Source organism: Leptinotarsa decemlineata, unplaced genomic scaffold (assembly GCF_025532065.1).
Source record: "Leptinotarsa decemlineata unplaced genomic scaffold, Ldec_3_MD MMD2_tig00026336_RagTag_RagTag, whole genome shotgun sequence".
NCBI lineage: Eukaryota > Metazoa > Arthropoda > Insecta > Coleoptera > Chrysomelidae > Leptinotarsa > Leptinotarsa decemlineata.
Genome location: NW_027412692.1, coordinates 3997911 through 4022087, shown reverse-complemented (window position 1 = coordinate 4022087; position 24177 = coordinate 3997911). Strand labels below are relative to the sequence as shown.

The 24177-nt window shown below is 34.5% G+C and overlaps 1 protein-coding gene across 4 annotated transcripts in view; it reads left to right on the top strand.

The window, feature by feature from the left end:
* brat (tripartite motif-containing protein brain tumor) overlaps positions 1-24177 on the top strand; it is a 587103-nt gene that overhangs the window by 354695 nt on the left and 208231 nt on the right. Inside the window, exon 1 of one of the 4 annotated variants that reach the window (XM_074183194.1) lies at positions 12886-13253. The exons of the other annotated variants lie outside the window; for them this stretch is intronic. The gene's annotated coding sequence lies outside the window, so the exon portion shown is untranslated. Of the gene's footprint in view, positions 1-12885; positions 13254-24177 lie in introns of those variants that run through there. 4 annotated transcript variants of the gene reach the window in all.

Sequence of the window (24177 nt, the reverse complement as noted above, 5' to 3'; positions counted from 1 at the left end):
CATATACACTGAGCGATGCTTTCCATGTGAAATGGCAACAGGCAAAAAATGTCTATGTCATGCCGCCAGATGCTGATGAGTATCCACAAATTATTTGCTAGTTGACTTGCAATTTTGTCAATAGTTACATTCATTAAACTGCAAAAATGGTTCACTTTTTCATGAAAGATTTATCATAATTTCTTTTTCGTAAGGTGTACATAAAGGGTGATCTGTAGTAGTTCCGGGTATGATCTTTATTTGAAGATCAAGTTGTCCCAAACCAGCCATATTCAACCTGCGGGCCGCATGAATGGCCCACCTGGAGTGTGGGCCATCCCATCAGAGTTATAGAGCAGAGCATCAGAGGATTTATTATATTGTTTAAAAGAAATAGTATCTAACATTTACATTTATTTACACTTCATTGCATTATCCACCAAGAAAACCTGGCGGTGCGTGATGTAAATCCAGAAATAGAAGCAGTAATGAAGACTGTTATCAATATTGACAATTATATTCGAGCAAGAGAATTGAATCACAGAAAATTTAAAAGCCCTTTGAAAGAACTGGGAAGTGAGTACAACGACGTCCTTCTACATACCTCAGTGCAATGGCTTAGTAGAGGAAAAGTTTTGGAAAGTTTTTTTTTTCTACACCACGAAATAATACTGTTTTTAGAACAAAATAAAAAAGTGTACCCTGAATTGCAAACGGATGGATGGTGGTGTCTTTTTAGCCTTTATATGTGATATTACAGAAAAACTAAATAGCCCTAATCAAAATTTACAAGATGAAAATAACATAGTCTCACAGATGACGAATAAAGTATTTGCTATTGAGGAAATGCTGAATATTTGTCATAAAGAAATTCAGAACAGCTGCAAAATTTTTCAACTATGATAAAGACTACAAAGATCGTATTGACATTTTTGAGGAAAACTGCTCCATAATTTCAAAGTATATAACTGCATTATTAGATCAATTCCAAAAAAGGTTCCGAGATCTAAGAAAAATCAATAAATGTTTGTTACTTGTAGAAAATCCGTGATATGTAGAAACAACGACTATTTCAGAGCTAGCATCATTTTTAAATTGTAATTACCTACTCAGAGTTGTTCGATGAGTTAATCGATTTTAAAAACGACACCAACCTAGAAGTCCTGTTTAAAGGAAAAAGGGGAAAAAGGGAATATGTGGAATTTTGGAGCATCGTTCCCCAAGAATATAAAAGCGTCCAAGGAAGGACCCAAATCTCATTAACATTATTTGGGTCTATATTCGTGTGTGAATCGTCTTTTTCGAAAATAAAATATACAAAGAATTTGTACAGAAACAAACTTACAGACTCTCATCTGGATGATGTAATAAGGTTAACATGCAGCAACAAGCCAGTTCTTGACAAAGTTTTGAAAAAGTGTTCACAGTATCAAAAATATCATTAAAACAAGATGATTTCATACGAATCATCTTTGTTAAAACCTGAAGTCATTGTCAGTTCTTTAAAAATTTGGTCTACATCGCATGTGTTTGTGGTCCCATTAAAAAAAGGTTAAGTATGGCTGTCCCAAACTGTCTCGGTGGAAAAAACAAAAAAAATCCTACCAGAACTCAATGAAGAAGCTAAAATAGAGGTTTGAAAAAATTTTGTTGCAGAATCCTTATCTTGCCAACTTGGTTGGAGGAATATTCCAACTGGGGCACCAGCCACGGGGAAAAAAGGCGTATTAATGAAAAAATCATCTTTTCATCAGTTTCTCCATGCCCCTAAATTTTCGGTGGGTGAATTCATATTTAGAATCAGCATTGCTTCCGTGCATAGCCGGGGCGGATCGCTAGTGAGATTATATTCATTTTCGATAGAACATTCAATTTAATGAATAAATTACTTTATGACCTTGTCACATAAATCTGTCATTAAACTCGTTTCATTAAACTCTAACATGTGTAGCTAATCATATCCAAATTAATATCGAATTCGCATTTTTTCGCACCATCTGGTGAACCGACATATCGTATGATTATCAGCGTAATTGAAAGTACCAGTATGTGACTGACTTCCTTTATCTTAGTAATGAACTTATAATTAGATTCTCATTTACTCTTGAGCAAATGGAGAAACATGAAAGGCTCATTATTAAATTCCACCGAGAAATAACTAATTCCAATGCCAATCTAGCTGTTCAAGGAGTAAAAGATTGTGATGGACAACCAGATGGTTGATTATTATTATTCATTACATTTTAAGAATATTGAAATGTAGAACAGTATAAGTAGGTATATAAATTATCATTTACATATATATGTAACGTGACAAGGAATATTACCCGAACCAGAACATCGTATTTAATGACAATCAGATTCAGCCAATGTAAGGGTATCGATATTGCCTCGTCAAGACACGCCGCTGACAGCCTCCCAATGAGATCATGTTTAGGACTCGTCCATGTACGAGAAGATTAAGCTGCTTATAGTCATTTTGAGGCAGCATATGAAACTTCTTTCATAATATGCTCCTCTAACTCGCATACTTTAAGTTTCCCTTGAAGCCGCAGAATACCACCTGTAAGGGTTTGAAAAAAGCACCGGCCTTCTAGTCATTCTATTCCTGGAAAAATTCAATAATATAGTGAGGGGATACATGCAGCAGACCTGGAATATTATAACAAGATCTATCAAGAAAGAAGGACTCACCATAAGGATATTCAAATCGAGTATCATAGCATTCACTCAAAGTATCAAAACGGAGGAACTAGGACATGTACAAGTCCGACGTGGAGATGTACTGTGAAAGAGGTTGAATATTCGATGATGATTCTATATTCCAAATTAATGTGGAAAGAAAATTTGAACGTAGTACAAAAAATGCGATCATTACAGAAGAAAACATTGACACTTTATTGATAACTTTATATGATTTTTTTCACTCGAAGGCTAAAATTCATTATCTGATAATTTATGTGAATATACTAATTCAACTCGTTATAGTGAGGTTTTACAGAATTGATCCAGCTCTGGGTTATCTGTTGTTTTTTCCGTGGGTATCTGCCACACGTACCTACAAAATCGAGGTCTCACATGAGAGACAAGGGTTTGGTATTTTCACCAGAACTTGAGCATATCATATGCACCTCTCCGGAATATGCTTATTATTCTGACTCCCACCTCGGAGATGTGTTTGTGAAGTTGCTTTTGGACTTTGTCTGCAGGTGTTACTGAATCAACTGCAGTCAGAGCTTATGACAAGTTGTAAATACTTTTGATTGTTCGAGATATAAAGTTGGTTCACCCCATCTAAAATGATCCACCCGATACTGACGGGGAGCTAATAGTTCAAAAGCGGTCTGTCGGTAGCCATACCGACCAAATGAAATTAATTTTAGCTTTTCATATATAGAAAGTTATATCCAACAAATCTTCCAAATGGAAGACGTTGCACAGGTAGATACCTGATGCTTTCACTTCAGCTTTTTATGTGGCATCAGCTGGGTTACCTGTTGTTTTTTTCCGTCGAGTAACTGCCACACGTACCTACAAAATAGTAGGTCTCACATGAGAGGCAAGGGTTTGGTATTTTCACGAGAACTTGAACATCATAATCAATATTTTGATTCTTATATGTTTGCAATTTTTGGAAAGCCTCGCTTGTGAAAAAAATTGCTTTACAAATTTTATGTACCCCCTTTAAAGGGCTGTATCTTAACAAGGGATATGAAAGATCCTATCTTTTTTTCGATAAGGAATCACCTTAAATGTTTTACACTTATTCAGTTACACCCTGTATAATGTGTCAATTGGAAAGACGGGTACAATATTGATCCTCATCGAATGAAAATACGTTAGTTACATTGAGCATTTCATGTACATTATAATACGATTCGAATCAATACTTTATTTCAGAATTGAAATAAAAAATTATAAAATAATTGAGAAATAAAGCTCTGTTTGTTTGTTTACCACTTTTATTCGTAACTAATATTATTTCTGCAGTTTCGTCCTATAGGGACATTTTCAAAGTATTACAATTATTGTTCTTACAGTCCTTATTGTCCTTATAGGACGAAACTGAAGTCACAACATTTGTTACGAATCAAAGTGGTAACAAACATTTAAATTTTAACGGCTACATCCACTTATTTATTAAAGTAAAATAGTCATATAAGTTCTGCTGCCCGTGCAAAATCGGGTGGGGTTCCTAGTGTAGAATAAACCACCGCTTCAATCTCTCTCTCACTCTTTCTTTCTTTGCCTCGTCACCTAACAGGTATTTTTATTTTTTCCTTCTGTGAAAGATTTGCCAGTAATTCGTTGCCGCAGGAATGACAGTTGTGCCTTTCACTAGAGTAAAACGGAAAGGAATTTACATGTCATTTCGAATTGGGAATGATGCAGTAGCAAATATGCAAATCGTTGAACATGACAGATTCTGAAATGGCGAACATGGAATTTGGTTCATGACGTTATAATCAGAGCGAAACACTTGCAACATAAATTTGTCGGTTTTTTTCTCGAAATGACATTGAAACTTGCGCAAGTTTCATGTGTGTCGCACTATTGTCTACCCCAAATCAATTAGGTTATAAAAGGTGTGACAAACTGCATCTAAAACCTCAATCTAGGCCAGTGAATATAGCAATGTTATTTACTTTTTGCCTATTTCATTCAACTGGATTATCAAACCGAGTCACTGTGTTATTGCTGAAACTATTTTTATCCTTTTTTTTCAGTCGTTTGTCTACTATAGAAGAAATATTTTCAATATATCGTATTCAACAAAAAACTTTCTTGATTATCGAAAATGTTTTTTTGACGCAAGCTATCGGAAAGCATCCTTGGATTGATCTTTATTTTTTTTCATGAAGATTCATAAGTTCTGCCAGAAGATGCCCGGAGAACTAGCTCATTTTTTGATAGAATCTAGTAGCCTCAAATGAAATTTGGTAGTGGAGCTCCACATTTGTAAAGGGTATTGCAAAGAAAACATTGAGACATTCAAATTTGTGATTATTTCAGAAACAAGATTGTGCAAGAAAATAACACTTTCCAATTTGACACTCAGCCAGCAAAATTCTTGCGAGTTCTTTCTTTTTTCAATCACAAAAACTGATGCATGCGTTCTCTTAGGTTTAATTTATACTTGGTTATAGTCACACCGAGCTCAACTTTCTTCCAGATATTCATTAAGACATATAATTTGTTATTTTCGGGGAACAGGTGCATTGATATAAAAATGTAAACTTTCACGGCCGGAGATAACCGTATGAAGGCTATTTTCCCGGTTGGTGAACCTTTCATAAACGCGATAGGTTCACCAACTTATGAACTGACAACCTTATTGCAGCCTCATATAGAAAATACCTAATAATTTATTAAGGACTCATGGCATTTTATCGAAAAGATTAGAGACATGGTCTGCCTGAAAAACTAAATCACCTGAAAAATGCATTCAAACGTTTTGGGTAGAGTGAAAGAGAATTCGAGCGGGACATACGATCCACGAGAGAGAACACCAGAGCAACCCCAGCCAGGCCAGTCAAGGGAAGAGCTTTCCTTCCCTATGTCAAAAATGTCACAGACCACCGGATTGGTAGAATCTTAGTGAAACACGTGAAACCAATATTCAGGCCAACAAAAACCATCAGGCAGAGTCTCAGGTCAGCGAAGAACCCTAGAGAACCTCTAGCAACGCCAGCAGTATACCGGACTATGTAGCTGCGAGTCGGTCTATATCGGAACCACGAAACGAAGTATAGCGACTCAGGAGAACACAAGAGAAACTGTCGGCTCGGACAAACCGACAAGTCGACTGTAGCCGAACATGATTCCAACAAAGAAGGTACCCACAATAGGCAATAGGGATCCAAAAGCATGTGGATAATTTTAGGTAATACTATTAAGAACGGTATAAATAATAATAATAGGTCTTTATGATGTATGAATAAAAAAGTGTGAACATTTACTAAAACGGGAAAGGCTGAAAATCAGTTGATTGCATCAAAAGATTCAACCTCTGTTTTCCATCTTAGGCCGAATAGAGCACCCAGTACGGAAGTATCAGGTAATGCATTGGATACAACAGGAACAAAAACAGAGCACCTGCTCAGGTTACCACATAGCCTTTGAAAATGTCTACCGCAGCATTATAGGAAACGTCAGGTATAAAAACCTGCAGACCACGGCCAGAAAACCCAGAAAATAGCCTTCATACGGTACATTGATAGTTGATGAAGGATTAGAGGTTATACAGATTCCTGCGAAACATAAACGTTGCTGATTATGGTATTCGAAAGAGAAGCTGGAATGCTCCAACAAAAACGTTTTGTGATTTTTAATAATATACCCTCCCGAAGGCATTGTAAATAGTAAAATCAATATCATTTATGTCATTCATGAAAGAAATATTTGCAGGAAAAGTTAATTATCTCAGACAAGTAAATTCAATTTTGATAATTGAAGTGGTATATTCAAATAAAAATGCTGAATTTCAATGAATAATATACTTGTCAGAAACAAACTAAAGGACCAGAATTAACGTTACACAAATGAAAGTATGAAAGTAAAAATAACCATTTCAGCTCAATTGAACTGTTGAAGGTACAAATATTTCCAACCATATCAGTAAGGACCAAATGAATGTATATTTGGAATACAATTACATTCAAGATATACGAGTAGTTAACATTCCTGATTTTATTTAAATACTACTTTGCATATATATGCAGGTGGATAAGAACATCGATGAAATGTTTTAATTTGACGTCCATAACTCTCAATGCAAATATTGAGAGAAAAAAAAATAAATATTCATTTGAACTGAATATTAAGAGAGTTTAATCTCAATAGCTGACACGATAGCTATTGGATATCCTACCTACCAAATAACAAAATGGCTCACTAGGGAATTTGAAATCTTCCCTATTGCGAAACCAGATTTTGATATCAACATACAAAAAACATCTTTCTGCAAGTAGGTGAGATTTTAGTTTCTTCTAATGTTACTTCTTTCTTAGCGTCCCAATTCCACAGACCTTGCAATACCTCAGGGAATTAGAAAAATAATTTCAATAATAACGAAATTGATGAATTCGTTTCTCTTACTAATTTGTGTATGAAACAAAACTGTTTCCAGGCAGAAGGTTGCTTTTATGAACAACAGGACAGAACGGCTACCTGGCTAACCTGTTCATGGGCAAATTCGAAGTGGAAACAAAGAAACGTCAAAGCATTTCCCTGGGTTGTGGTTGAAGTATATGGATGATTTTTTTGTTATATTCGATAACAAAAATGTCTATGATTAAAAATTACAGACTTCCATCAATAAAATTCACGTATGAGTTGGAAAATAACAATCATTTATAGGTATATTCCTGGCAGTTCATAACACTGTGGGGATAGCACGAACGTGCTGGATTGAATTTTCTAGTACATCGTTTTTTGACGTTTCCTCTCACACATGAGAGGTTTACAAAAGAAAAAGTGAAATACAGGAAATAGCAGTCAGTAACGGTTTTCCGAGGGGTATTGCAGATAATTAAGGATGATTAATAAGGAAGAAAAGTGGAAAGATTAAATGTTACGAGCATGTAAATATATTATGCAACCCAACAAAATATTATGTAGTTGCTACTATTGTATTGGTTTTCTTCAAATACGTACGCTAAAATACACGAAGACCTTTGGAAGTATTTTCAAAGAACTAGGTATGGAGGTGGTATTTAAAACAAGTCATACACTGCAGAGCATTTTAGGAAATCCAAAAGACAAAGTCAAGAATTCGGAAAAGTTTGGAATTTACGAAATTAAATGTAAGGACTGCGATGCAAAGTATTATGAAAGACGAAAAGATCTATTAAAATGAGATATTAGGAACACTTAGCACAACTAAAATATGGAAGACCAGAAAAATCAGAAGTCGCCCATCATGTTTTCCAACAAAACCATTCCATAGACTTCAGTGCATATAGGATTAAGTACTTAGACAAGTTAACAACAACAGGTATTTAGATGCCTATGAAAGCTTAGAAATAAGTCAACATAATAATAACGATAAATAACGATGGTGAACCAATACCTAATAGTACTATATACTATATAGCTTGTTGAAATGATATTGTTAGTTATCAGATTTACTGGACTAGTAGATAAGGCAACATTGTGAAATTAATTTTAAGACAATTAAGCCGCAGGTTCCTAGCAGGTTCCTACCTATATCTATGGTATAAATAAGGGCAACATTGTATGTATATTTACTGCAATCTTCGTCTTGAAGGTGATCACCTGGTGATCGAAACACGTGTCGAGGTGTTAAAATAACGGTTTGGTGTTGGGAAAAAAACTCCAGTAATATTCATTACACCAAAGGTTCCAAACAGTGCATTATATGCACTGAATAGATCAATTTTTTTAGCAGACTTATATTCGTAAAATTTGACTAAAATAAATACTCATATTCATTTGAATAATTGGTGAAATTCAATTTCAAATAAACAAGACATTATTCAATTGGAAAGAGTCAATTTATCAAATTCATTGCAAATAAATTATGATGAAATAAATGTTACTCTGACCAAGAAAATATATTTCAAATAAACTGAAATACTAAATTCCAACAATTTTTTTGTATGCCTGTGTTACAAGAAATCTACTTATAGTTTATCAAGTTTTCATCTATATATATAGCATATATATAACATATATTACACTTTATGGAAAACTTTATATTACAACTGATATACTGTTCGCGGAACAACTGAAATGACCTTCTTTTCCCATATAGAATAATTTCAATACTCATATGATATTCATTAGTTATGTTTAGTCAGCACTTGATTGATAAATAAAAATGTATTACGTAACCTAGCGAATTCTCTTTCACCAGAGTTGAACGTTGTGAACTGAACTATCAAATTCGTTTTTTAAGACTTGATATAAATGAAGTATCGAAATAGGTCCTCATTGTTATTCATACTTCGTTCAATCAATATTTTCCATTCCAAATGAATACATTAACAATATTCATTTATATAATCCTAGGAAGAAATATTAATGAAATAGGTATAATATATTTCTTCAAAGATTGCCCATTCGATGTGTACCGCGACAAGGGGTCTACAGGGTAATTTTCATATCTGAAAAAGTGTGTGAATTCTAAACTCTAATTGGACTGTTCAGAAATCTCAAATACCTACAGGATTTACAAGGTGGCCCAAACGAATACGTCTAACTTTTTTAGGACACCTCAAAACCTATCAGAATAACCCATTTATGTGATATGTTTCATTGTAGTTTTTGAGTTATAAATTTTTCATTGTTTCTATGAGAATATTCAAGAGAAGTTTTTTGTTATCTCGCAATATTTTTTCACATGATCCCCATTAATTGTTTTCTATTGTACAAAAAATGTATATGATCAAGTTGCGGAAAGTTTGGTCAAAATTAACAAACCCATATTTAAACAAGGCAGAGTTAAATTCTCAAATATTTTAAAAGGAGTTCTCAGTTCTAAAGGTTATTTTGAAAACTTTGCCAAACTCTCAACTTTGAGAATAATGCAAAAATAGTAGTAACTGATGAGCTGCCATCACAAGTATTGAAATTGTGATATTTACACTGAAAACAAATATTATAATAATAATAATAATAATAATGTTTATTCATAAATAGCGAAAAAAAATACAGACCTTCTATTGTTACAAAATCAAATGTCTAATAAAAAAAACTTAGTATTATGAGGCTTAGAATAAACAAAAATCCACCGAAGCTGATATTATCAGCTTGTGTGTGGTGACATATTATTCTGGTGTAAAGTTGACGAATCAAATGTAATACAGTCAAATTAATGGAAATGAAAACAAGGGTAAAAATGAGATTATAGGTTAACCAAAAGAATGTGTTTTCAACCAGCTTGAGAGTTTCGGATATAGCTTAATTATAAAAGGAGCAGTAGACAAAAGTTGGAACAAAAATGGCTCAAGAAAAGTGTAAACAATATAATTTTTTTTCAAGGAAATAATACTATATAATAATACCAAAAATTTCATAAAAATAAAATTACTATTCAGGACATCATAACGACATCATAACTACTAATTTCATTTAATTGATGTGAATGATTTTAGGTAGATATTTAGATAATAGAAACTTCAATATCGTGTTTTCTAATTTCACTATTAAATGTTATCAATATGTTTTTCAGAATCTGCTTCAGGGCTTTCTAATAGGGGAGCCCAAGCGGGAATTTCGGGATTTACTGAAGCGCGGCAGATCAATATACAGGGGGATACCTTGTACCCGGTTAAGTACCTCCACCAAATACGAGCCCCATATTTAAGGCCGCCCGTGAAGGATAAAGGATCAGATTAGTAAAAAAAAATTGATCATCAGAAATTCTCGAGCGCGTCAGATTAAGGTAGGGTGAGTTAATAACATGCTAAAAAGTGTATATTCCAGTAATCTGACAATTTGAGAGTGACGTAAAGAAAGGGGAGGGCAGCAAAGTTGTAAAAAAAAACGTCATCTCGACATTCTCGAGCGTAGCTATTTTATTTTTTATTTTGAAGAAAATAATTCAAGGATATCGAAAAATATATAATCTGACGATTTCCGCAAGCCGAAATAGCAAAAATTCGTCGAGAAAGTTTAATGCGTGCAGCTGCGTGATGCCTATATTTCTCTCTCCGCGTTTCTATTCATTTTTCACTTTTTTTCTATCTATTACTCTCTCACTCCGTCCCTACTCTGAATTCTGTTGCCATGACGCCATCACAGCTGATCACAGAGATTCGTTCGTGATGAAGTTGAAGGTGATGAATAATTAATCAATGAATTGATAGATGTAGGTGTTACTACGTGGTAGGAAATCATAATGAAGAAAAGAGAAATGAAACTTTCCATGTTGTTTACCACTTTTATTAGTAACTAACACTTTCTATGTTTTTTAGCACTTTTTTTTGTAACTAACGTTACTGTAGTTTCGTTCTATAAGGACATTTTCAAACTTATATATTGTATAAGTAACTGCAACGTTAGTTACAAATAAAAGTGGTTAAAAACATAGAAAGTTTCATTTCTCTTTTCTTCAATAATTAATCAATTGATTCAATGATTAAAAAAAAAATTAAAAAATATTTTTTGTCAGATTAGGCGAATCCCTCTAGATAATCGTCAGATTATGAGACAGCACGTCTAAAACATAAAGATGAACCATATATATCTTGATCTGACGCGCTTGAGTATTTCAAAATTACGATTTTTTTTGCACATTACAATAATGGCCGCGAGTTTGCGTCAGATCGAAATCGGCAGATTATTGAATGAGAGCTTTTTTTGGTGCACTCAACATCCCCTTAGAAAATCTGACGGGCTCGATTAAATTTTTTTCTCCATTTTTAACCCTTACGTACAACCACCCACACCATGCAAACGATCAGATTAACATACCAACATTATTAAAAATACGTAGGACATTGATGGTATCAATATCTGACGCGCTCGAGTATGTCCATGCAAAACAGTTTTTTTTACATATTTGATAATCTATAGCAGCTTTCCCCACCGATGAAAAGGTATATATTATATAACATTTTTTCTTCTTATCATCTAAGCTTTGCAACCTAATAGGTCTCTATGACGCTCGAGTAAATCCCCATTTTGCATCGTGGGCTCCCCTGCTATTTGACTCACACGGGCACACCCATTTTCAATAATATTTATCAATTTTATTCTCACTAAATAAGAATTAGATAGAATTGGACAATCTTGGATATCATGTGGAACACATGTCGTTGTCTATGGTCGTTTACCTTCAGTACCTGGATCAGTTGAATTTTGTACGGGTGCCAGCCCAAGTCACGATGCGAATGAGCGACGCAAAATCGACTGTCTCGTATTCTCCTGCACATTCTCATAGACAGCGGTAATCCTTTCGGCAGATCTTGCGTTTCGTCAACTTACGGGTGTAGGTCGATCGTTTACTGAAACAGTGTACTCAAATTCATCCACCACATTGCAAATAGTTTTCTCGGTAGGGCGATTATGGCAACCATAAAATGGACGAACTGCGCGGTACGTTGTCCAAACAGAATACCCATTTTGATGAAACAATTTGACATTATTTGACTAATTTGACAGATGTAGCTTCAACAAGATGGCCAAATATCAATTGTCAAAGTTCGTAAATCCCTGTTGGAAGACCCTATACAAGTCACTTATGAATACTTGTGAATTTAGACAGTGACTTATCGAAGTGAATTAAATTGTCTGATATTCCTACTTCTGTGTAAAGTTCTCTTTCATTTTCGTTAAGAAGTAATATCTATCTGATACTTGATGGAAATACATAATGTACAAAAAACACTTCTTTGTGGGATTTTCACAAAAAAAAATACAGAAACACAACACATCTTTTGCTATACAATAGCTTCGTCGCTATTATATAGCGAGCCACGTGGTGCGTTTTTGTAAAACTCTTCAGTGAAATTCTCACAATAAGGTGTTTCTTGAGGTAATATCTGTTATTCTGAAACTCGCTTTCAAAACACTTTCGGTACTCGGCGTGCTCCAGGGACCATTCCTGCAGCCGACTCAAAATAGCGAATTCGTCACCAGCTCGACCAGCTTTCCGCGGATCGCTCACTTGGCCTTGGAGAAGACAACGACCTCGGACAGAGTTAATGAATTATCATCATTCGCTTAAAGAAGCAGAATTCCATGTTCGAGTACCGGCGCAAACCTCCTTCCTCGCTGGCTGCGATTTTTTCTTTCGAGATGACGAGAACAAAGAAGAAACCGACTCTCAATTCTCCAACTTGACCTACGACGACGTCACCGTCATCGTGACCGCCGTCTAGTTGGCCGAGCAAAAGCCACAGCCAACTCCACAAGACTCGTTTCAGCTTAGTAGAAAAGTGAATCTTATTCGCGGCAGTCAGTTGTTTCGCGAGTTTACCCAGCCATGCCTGCCTGATCTTACGTCGGTTTATGCAACTCTATACAGCAATCAAGGTGGCTAGATTGAATCTACTTTCACTCGGGTGGTTATGTTAGATGCTTGCGTAATACGTTGACTACGCTACACACACAGGAAACAATAAGTCTGTACGAGAATACAAAACAGTGGAATAACGAGTCGATGGTATACCTTCTTCAGCTAGTGTTTTTCGAGTTGTATCTAAGTGGGCGGCGTTTTTGTGATTTCCGGCTGTGTTTGGATAAGGCATTTTCTTGTTCTGTGGGAAGTTTATCTCTTCAGATAAAAGCTCCGCATTATTTAAAAGGTAATTAGAACTCTTGAAATGTTTTCTAACTGTTTATTGGAGGTGTTATCAGATGTAACGAGTCACTTACTGGAAATTCCCTGATTCTGTCGCTTCCTGAATCATTGAAATTAGCCAAGAGGAACTTCTAATCAAAAACTCAAAATGATCCATTTTGATGGATGTCCACAATAAATATCATATAATACATACATTTTATGATTTTACCCAGGTTTATCTTGTCATGCTACATATTCTGAATAGGCATTGAAGAAGTTAATAATTCAGATTGTATCAGCTTCTTTATACACAGATAAGACTTCACGTCATATATATATATATATATATATATATATATATATATATATATATATATATATATATATATATATATATATATATATATATACATATATATATATATATATATATATATATATATATATATATACACATATATATATTACGCAATGGTCGAATATGAAACAGACTGTTTTAACTTTGACGATAGTCGTGTCACTAAGTGCTCAGGCGATGTCTTAAATTTATTAGAGCCTCCAGCCTCCACTCTTCATTTCGTTTTACGAAAAAGAAGACATTGGCAGATCAACAGGTTCTTCCGGGTTTGCCTGCAACTGAAAAAGCAAATGTGCCACTGGAATCAATGGAGTCGCCCCGGAGCGCCAAATAATTTTTGTTGTTTCATAATTTCATGATTTACGTTTTGCTTTTCATCTTTTCTCCTTCTGCTCCTTCAGGAATTAAAATTATATGACCACTGTTGGTTATAAAATACATTCACAATTTCATGTGCTGATCTTTTATATCTTTTAGGCTATCTTTTGTTGCACAAGTAATCTTTATTTCTAAAGGGGAATCGTTTTAGACCTTTCTGTGTTATTTCTCATTTTTCCTACTACATCAGTACAACTTTAGTTTTGTTTCTTTATCTTCTGAATAATGGGCTCCTTTCTCGTATACTTTCTATTCCTTGGTTTTCTCTCATCTCATTTTGTCTTGCACATCAACTACCTACTTAACTGAGATATTCCTTTACTGTTACGTTAAGTTTACATACGTTTTTTCCGTAATACCTAGTTTTCAATTTGATATAAACATTTTCATAAACATTGTAGGAATACCAAACTTTCATGTTGTTTCATTTCTTACCTCATTTTCTTTTTAGGTATTGTTAAGTATGTTTTTTTGCAGTTATACAATAATAACTATAATCATTTGGTAAAAACTTGCGTAACGTAACGTGAAGAATTCATAACCTCTGAATCTGAGACTTAGAAATTAGAAATAAACATGTGGTCTCTTTTCCTATTCCACTTGAACATTTTTTTGAACTTCCAGAATTGGTCTGGAACAAAGTGGAATACTTTTAGTATTCTGTAAACCATACAAGATCACTTATGATTGTATCGACTACTACTTTCACCACTTTCATTATTCAGATATATACTCGCCGATCCATTGCATCCTTATGAGTATCTGTGTATTCATTTTTATATTGACTATGACGATACCATGTGTACCTGAAGGTGAAATATATCTTATCTAACCTTCGAACTGAATGTGTATGAAAGAACTGCAATCGAAATTCTAGAGAGATTTTTTCGGGGTTATTTTTATTCGTTGCATGACACGCTTGAAGAAGCTAGTGTATTGCAGTTTAATAAACAAAAGAGAGTGACCATAGTGATTGATTCATCATATGAAGTTGAGAATGATTTGGATGTGGGTTGTCTGGCTTTAAAAATGCGATGTACATTTTGACTGGAAATCTTGGAAATCCATGCCGCTGCTGAATTCCATAAATATCAGCACAAATCTTAAATTCTTTAACGAATTTTATATATACAGGGTGCAACTAAATAAGTGTAAAACATTCAAAGAAGTGATTCCTAATCGAAAAAAAAGGTAAGATCTTTCATATAAAGAAATTTCATTGGAGCATCCCTTGTTAAGATACAGCCCCTTTAAAGGGGTACATATATTTTTTTCACAAGCACTAAAAAAGTTACAATATTGAAATAAACCTGACGTTTTATACTACCAAAAAGACACTTAGCCAGAAATTTATTTGGTTTACCAAATGGTTTTGAGGGGTGGAAAACGCAACCCCTAAAATTTATTTCCAATATAACTTTTTGTCTTATTATTTGTTTACCATTTAAAAATCTGTTTCCGATAGCCTGTTTCATTCTGAACAAAAAATCACTCTTGGGTTTTTTGTCCAAAATAAACCAGTTTGCAACAAAAAATTATTTTTTCGAACAACTACACAGATACATCGTCATTAATGCGAAAATACGAAACTAATCTATCTAGTAGCGATAGTGACAATTAAATTGGTATGACGCTGTCAGTTTGTGAAATTTCGAAATGGAATTAATACTAATTGTGTGTTGTTGTTCTTTTCTTAATTTGGTACTTAATAATTCACTTGTTATTAAAATGGCATACACAAATGAGGAAATGGCTGATATGCATTACGTTTACGATCTGTCGCAGGGGAATGGGTTAGAAGCTTCTAGAAGATATGCTGAAATGTATCCTCAACGGCAGCATCCTTCACATAGAATATTTGCTCGACTTCATCAACGATTACGAGAATATGGTTCATTCGACAAAAGAACGCAGGATTATGGTCGCCATCGAGAAGTACGAACACCACAGCTTGAGGAAGCAGTACTTAATTTGATTGAAGAACAACCTACTACCAGTACTAGAAAGATTGCTTTCCAGCTAAATGTTGATCATATGACGGTATTTCGAATTTTAAAGGAACAACTCTTATACTCTTACCATCTGCAACAAGTACAGGCACTGTTACCGCGAGACTTTCCGAACCGTCTTGAATTTAGCAATTGGATGTTGGAAATGATTAGACTCAAATTGTTACTTTCTGAAGACGATAGAATTCACAGACGAATGTAGTTTTTCTCGGGACAAGATTATTAATTTTCATAATTACCACATATGGGCTGATGAAAACCCTCACGCTATTGTCGAAACTAACCATCAAAAACAGTTTTCTCTTAACGTGTGGCTCGGAGTTATTGGGGATGATTTAGTTGGGCATCATTTTCTACCTCCTCGATTGAATGGTGAGGCAAGAGAAGTGCATCCAATACTGCTGGAGGAAGTTCCTTTGGGCGTCAGAAGGGATATGTTTTTTATGCATGATTGGGCTCCCGCACATTTTAGTCAAGTAGCACGTCAGCATTTACCTGAAACATACGCAAATCAGTAGATAGGTAGAGGAGGACCACATAACTGGCCCGCTCGATCCCCGGATACCAATTCTCCCGATTTCTCTATTTGGGGTCATTTACAGCATTTGGTTTATCGTACTCCTGTTCGCGATGTAGAGGACTTAAGAAACCGCATCATCGATGCGTGCAAGGTGATCAGAGAGACTCCAGGAATATTTTAGCGAATACGTGGCTCAATGCGCCGACGTCTAAACGCATGCGTAATGTCTGAAGGTAGACATGTGTTTTGTTATTAATGAATTAGTTTTGTTTATTACCCATTAATCGTTTAATGCAGGTACTAACTACAAAATAACAATAAATCCAGTTCGCATTTATGACGATGTATCTCTGTAGTTGTTCGTAAAATAATGTTTTGCTGCGAACTGGTTTATTTTGGGCAAAAAACACAAGAGACATTTTTTGTTTAAAATGAAACAGTCTATCGGAAATAAATTTTTAAATGGTAAACAAATGATAAGACAAAAAGTTACATTGGAAATAAATTTTAGGGGTTGCGTTTTCCACCCCTTGCAACCATGGGGTGAACCAAATAAATTAATGGCTAAGTGTCTTTTTGGTAGTACAAAACGTCAGGTTAATTTCAATATTGTAACTTTTTCACTGCTTGTGAAAAAAATTGTTATACAAATTTTATGTACCCCCTTTAGGGGGCTGTATCTTAACAAGGGATGCTCCAATGAACTTTCTTTATATGAAAGATCCCATCTTTTTTTCGATGAGGAATCACCTCCTTGAATGTTTTACACTTATTCAGTTACAACCTGTATACATATCTGCACTTTTATTATATTTATTATCATTATTTTTCTTTCATTATTACATTTCATAGATCAGACTTATGTTTCAATAACATACCCATCCACAAGATTTCAGCTTTTATGGGTTTTCCATTTTGTTTGCTATCATTGTTGCTAAATACTTTGTAATTTTAAAATTATTCCAGTAGAAATCCAATTGAACAGCATAAACATCTATCCTGTAGTTCCCAAACGTTTTGTTTTTAAGAACAAAACACAAGCACTATAGGAAAATTCTTAAGGTGCTCTCAGAGCGGTGCCTGTGCGAAAGTAGCGATTCACATTGGATTTGAATCGCTGGAGATTAAATCCATTTGAAAAAATGTTTTCAGGAAGTTTAAACCACATGAACGTAGTTCTCCAGATGAGAGAGTTCTTAAATAGTAAATTTTGAAGTGTACTGAGTTTAACCTCAGAACGATGAGCAGCCACAGTCCGTCGCGTATTTCTGTTATGTACTGCTCTTGGTGGAATAAATGTGCCAAGTCACTTGAAAGTATCTATAGAAGAGAGACAACTCTCCAACCTTTCTTCGATGTTCCAGGCTGTCGAGGTTACAGGTGATGTTCGCGTCTCCAACCTGGCGGATGGCTCTCTTCTGGATGGAATCCAGCAACTTCAAGGTATGTTTGGGGCAGAGCTCCATACATGAGAACAATACTCCAAAGAAGGTCTGATCTGAGCTTTATAAAACATCAAAAGTTGCTGAGGTGTGTACAGTTTTCTGGTTCGGAACTGTGTTCCGAGCTTTTAAGAAGCAGCCTTTGAAATGCCAGCTTCATGATTGTGCCAAGACATATTGGTGTCCAATTTAACCCCCAACAAACTCATCGAAGAAGAAAGCGGAATTGTCTGACCTGACATTATTATATCCGGTTTGGAGACATTTATCTTCTTGGAGAAAACCGATGCCTGGGTTATTGTGGCATTGAATTGAACCTTGTTACTTCCACCCCAATCCGAAATGACTTCTAGATTCTCATTAAGATATGCAACCTTCTACTGCCAGTGAAGTTGTGCCTCCGTAGACGATGCTTTGGAATTAAAATGGAATGTCGAGACAAGGGTGCTGTCGTCAACAAAGCAATATATTGGATTCTTGGTGTTTTCCAATAAGTCGTTGATAAACAATAAAAAAAGGGTTGGAGACAATATGGATTTCTATGGAACACCAGCGTTGATGGTGAAAGTATTCCAGAGATATCCATCGACGGCCACTTGCAGGGAACGTTCTTTCAGGAAGCTGAAGAGCCATACACAAAGAAGATATCAGACACGCCATAGCATCGAAGTTTGGCCAGCAAACCCTCATGCCACACACGGTCACAGGCCTTAGAAATATCAAGCACAACACCTCCTGATTCTCGTTTCGAAAGTAGCGCCGTGTAAACCTCGTGTAAATTTCATTCAACGGAGTCGGATAAGTAAAAAACCATCACTGTCACAGATAACTAGATAGAACGAGTGGATGACATTGACATTATAAAAGAGGGTATAAAAAGAAACGTACGAGGATTTACGAGCACAAGTGAAAGGAGTTGGACTAGATGTGATATTAAAATTGAACGAATGAATACTGAAAAAAATATATATTAATGAACTATTTTCATTCCGACATCGGTATTTTCCATTCGCTGTATTTTGCGAAGTTTTTAGTTGAATCAGGAATTGGTAATGCTCCAAAACTAATACAAATGTATTTGTATAGATGTCGTTTTTATGAGAATTATTCATTATTTATCAACACTTATACCAAAAGTGTAACTTATCGCGGTCTGTACGTTTGTGCCTCGGTTTGTGCACGCTAGTCTCAGACATTTCTGGCAAAATGTTCATTATTATATTCACTAATATATTTTTTCAATTTTTTCAACTTTCGAGTCAATTTACTCAACTCTAAATCTGTGAAATGGTTTTTTCAACACATATTTCTCCAACCGTTATGCCATCAACAGAAGATTATAACAAATGATGATTATTTTCACACACATAAGTTATCTGGTCACATCTTTAGCAATGGTAAGTATATTGAAGTTTTGGTTTAAAAATTGTTTATTCGATCGGTGGTTCTTGCTGAATTCTTATTGTTCACTTCTGATTGTTGCTTCTTGAATTACACAAACGTATAACAAGTTGCGCTGTTTATTCTCACCACCACATCAGTGAACGGTTTATTTAAAATTGACACTTCAAACGTATACTCTCACTTGTTGGTAAATGACACCAGTACTCTTTTGACAAACTAGGGTTTTTGCGGCCGAGATTTTCAATGTCACTATCTTTCGGGTTTGAAGGCCGTCGATTTTTAGAATTTCTTCCTGAAGTTTGGCTAGCTCGAGTGGCTAGCTTCTTCAGACGTTTATGCATCCTGAGTAATCGCCGATGACTCGAATGACTGGAAGATTACTCATTATGCATAAACCTCTGCAAAAATGTACAGCCTTCAAACCCGAAAGATAGTGCCAGTCCAGTCGCAGTCCAGGTTTGAGGTTTGGTTCAAGTTTAATGCCCACTTGTCTGGGTGTTGAGATGACCCCATTTTACTTTCTGCTGAGTGGGTCATCGGTATAAGTCCCCCAACCGACATATTACAAAACATCCAGAACCTCGCCCAAAGATACCAGTGATATGGAAAAACATATAGGTAGAAAGAAATCTGTAATTTTTCCGACTACCAAGCCTGAAATTACAAACCATAATATTGAGTAGAATTTTTTGACATTTGGTATATATTCATCGAACCACGAATCATTTTTCAAAATAATACTTTTTCAGAAATTGTGGAACGGAGCCTGAAACCCGAAGCAACTTATAGTGACAACTAAATAATGCTACATATTCACCTGAAACCTATATTCGGTTTATTTATACGTTCATTACCATTTGTATGCATACCACTAATCTAGCAAAGAGATAAAACATCTATATATTATTTCACAGACAAGCGAGTTAATTGATATAATACCTGTATTTCGACATCTATTATTATAAATTACACGAATATGCATTCTACTCAATAGACACAATTAGCTTCATTTTATCATGATCTGTGTCCTTTTATGACGTTCTCGATTCGCTTGAAATGGAAATTGAAAGTCTCATCGGTGATTACTCAATCATTGCAGTGAAGCTGCCTGAGAGACCTTCGATTATTTTTTAAGTCGAATATAATGTGTCGACACAATCATTGTCAGTAAATTACTAGAAACGCAAAAATTAGTGGCAGATATTACAGAAATTAAAAATACTCACTCTCTTCTATCGGATGTAGCTTTTTTGAGAATGCTGTTATCACTTTCTTCATGGTAGAGCATACCAATGGACAAGGGCATTCAAAATACACTCATACAGATGTCAACATCAATGTTTTGACCCACGATTGTTTTATCGTGAGTATGATTGCTTAATGCACACAAGAATTACAAAAACTCTTGTGAAAAGATAGGATAAGAAAAATAATTGGCAAGATGTACTGTAGACAAGACAAGATTTATTTCTTACTGTACTCTTACAAGGTTTGAAACGTAATGAATGATGTAACAAAATGCAATATTTCCCATCGGGAGTTAGAGGAAGGGGTCAGATTCGTCATTGTAGGGATAGACAGAGGTTTGGATTAACATAGGTGGGAAAGGTCATAATAGCGGGTAATTCCCAAGATGAGGGATACAAGGAACGATCAAGGAATTGAAATTCTAGCTATTTGTAGCTTACAATATTTACGTGAAATGAACTTGAATATACGGGTTGCTTGAGAAAAGATATTCGAAGGTATTGAATGTTATGAGGATAAGTGGATTAGAAAAGACCTGTACATAAGAAGACCAACGGGAAAACCCCGATTGGAATACTCTTGGGAATAATGAAAAATTGAATAACTTTAACAAGATTAGTTAACAATACATGAAATAAAAATTATGCCATAAAACAATCTGTTTTGTTGTACACATTTAAGAGCTGGCAACTCTAGGTTAAATAATAAAATATTAAGATTCACTTGAAAAACATAATAATTTCTATAGCAAGATTTCGAGACCAAACAATCAATGAATCATCAACTACCTTAATTTGTTTCCATGACATAAAGTACTCATGAACGATAAATAGTAAATTTCATCCAATACCCTAGATTCCGATGAAATCAGTCGTGCTGTATATAACAATTTGATGAAAAGAGTTGCCTGGAAGTTAACGGAAATATCTTCGAACATATTTTGAAATGGTTTTAATATTTTGTGTGGAAAGGCAATGTAATATTTCTTAATGTTCGCTATTTTGTGAAACTTTTAGAATAAACATTTTTCACTTGCATTATTTATTCATCTGAAATTCTTTAAAAAAAACCTTGACAGCAAATAATTAGCTCTAATAAACTTCTTGTAACTGGTAGAAATGAAGGTTCGTAGCACGTAGTTTTATAGTGGACATGCGTTTGTTTTAAGAAAAACTGAACGTGGTTTTGAAAAGCAAAACGTGAACGGTTGATTTTTGATATAGGAAATGTTTCATGAAAATGGATCAAAATCACATCTGAATTTCAAAGCTATCCTACAATACAGGATGTTCCATTGGAAGGAGAAATCAATCAATTTCAATTTTTTGTATAAAGTTGGAAAAGTGGAAACATTTTCTATTGAAACTAAGTATTCTAATGATGACAATTGAAATATATTATGTAATAACAGAAAAGCAATAATTGGCCAGGGAAGAAAGATACAAAATAATTCAGAACATTTCAACTAACAAGTACTCGGTATGATTCTCATACCAAACTGTTCTACTTCGAAACAGGTGTGGAATATTGCAATGAATCTATAAACCTTTGGTTTGTCATTATAGTGCCCAAAAATAAACCTTTGGTAAGGACCCAACTTCAAGAAGTTAGTGAATCGAATTGTACAAATAAGACAATAACTGAAAATATTAATTGTGATCAGCTCAGTACAATATCTCGTTTGGGTTCTGTATTGAACAGAATTCTGCCTAAATTATTATCATTTCTAAAATCTGTTGTTATATCGTATTTAGAAAAGTAATTTTGAATATTTTCTGAAAGTGCACTTGAGTAATTAATGCGACTATATTTACCTGTATTGTGTTCTCTGATGTAAATATAGTAGCATTGATTACTCAGGTAAACTTTCAAAAAATAATCAAAATTACTTTTTTATACACAAAATAACAACTGCTTTCATAAGTAATAATAATTCCGGTAGAATTCTGTTCAATGCAAAATCTGAACGGGATAGAATGAAAAAATCCGGTAGATATAGAATAAGAGTGTGGGGAATGCTTTGCAGTGTATATAGGCCCAACTGGTAAAACTTTTGACGTAAGGCCCGGTGAACACGTCTGTTTGGACAAAAAATCTACAATGTATGAACATCTGCAAGAATGAAAATATAAGATAAGTAAAGATAATCTCAAAATCCTACACACAAGTAATAAATGGAAGAAAATGAATTTGCTGGAAGCCATGGAAATTATTAAATCAATTGATACACCCAAAATATATAACCCCAAACGAGCAAATCAATTAATGTAGTTCTCGACTTTTGAATTCATAAGTTTGGCAACTCCGGAAATTTCTATAATTCACAGTGTTGATAATAATAATGATAATATACTTTATTGTCCAAAGAAAAAATCTTGTTGACAAAGTTAGTAAATAAATATAAAAAAATACATAAATGTCAAATGAATATAAAAATATAGATAAAATATAATGTAAACCTAAGTATAAAAACACTGAATAAAAAACCACAAACAATGGTTGAAACATACATACACATAAAACATGCTAAGTTAAAAATGATCGGTATAGAACTCAGTCAAACTGTAATAGAATCTACAACTCAAAATTTCTTTAATCATTTTTCTGTACAGATTGGTATCAATATTTATCTCTTTAGTGTAACTCGGCAGATGGTTATACATCTTCACACCATTGTAAAATAAGGAGTCCTTGACCAGAAAGTTGCAAAGAATAGGTAATTTTAAATTTTTTTGCACGCTATGACGAGTTGTATAGTGATGAGTGGTAACCTCAAGTTTCACAAGATGTTTCTTAATCAAACACACTGTCTCTAGAATAAAAAGAGCTACAACCGTCAAATTTTTTTTATCTATAAACAGTTGCCTGCATGAGTCACGAGGTTTAGCTTTGCACAAGTATCGTGTAGCTCTCTTCTGTAATACAAATACAGACTCCACCAAATTGAGGCTACACACACCCCAAAAAGGTATACCGTACCTCAAGTGAGACTCTACCAAAGCGTAATATGCTGTTTTTGCAGTATAAACTCCCAGTTCTCTAGCAATAACTCTCACTGTAACAGCCGCTGAAAATTTTACTTTTCATTTTTCTGATGTGAGCGTCAAATTTCAGTTGAATTTATATAGTCAGCAACTCTATTCATTTGATGAACCCCCCCCATCCAGCTTACCTACAAACTCCTTATATAACCATATTTTTAGATCCCAAATGTATTAGTTAGTTTTTATGCTTGATAATGGGATCGAACCCAAAATTAGACATAAGTCATCAATAACACAATAAAAGAGTTTGCAGTACTATTATAGAAATATCCGCATTACATTATGTTCAATCTTTACAAAAAAATATTTTTTGAGTGAAATCATGTCAAGAGCAACCTTTTATTTCCGCTTAATTATAAGGTCATCAATATTAATAAAGTTATTTTCGAAACCCTGACTCAATGATGTCTATGGACACCCAGTATCTCTCTACGTGTAGGTCTTAGAATACATTTTCATTGTTGTCGTACAGGAAGACTAGTAGAACAACAATAATGGATTTCCATGTGCCACGTGTTTCAATTGTGCTGTGTTGTTTAATTC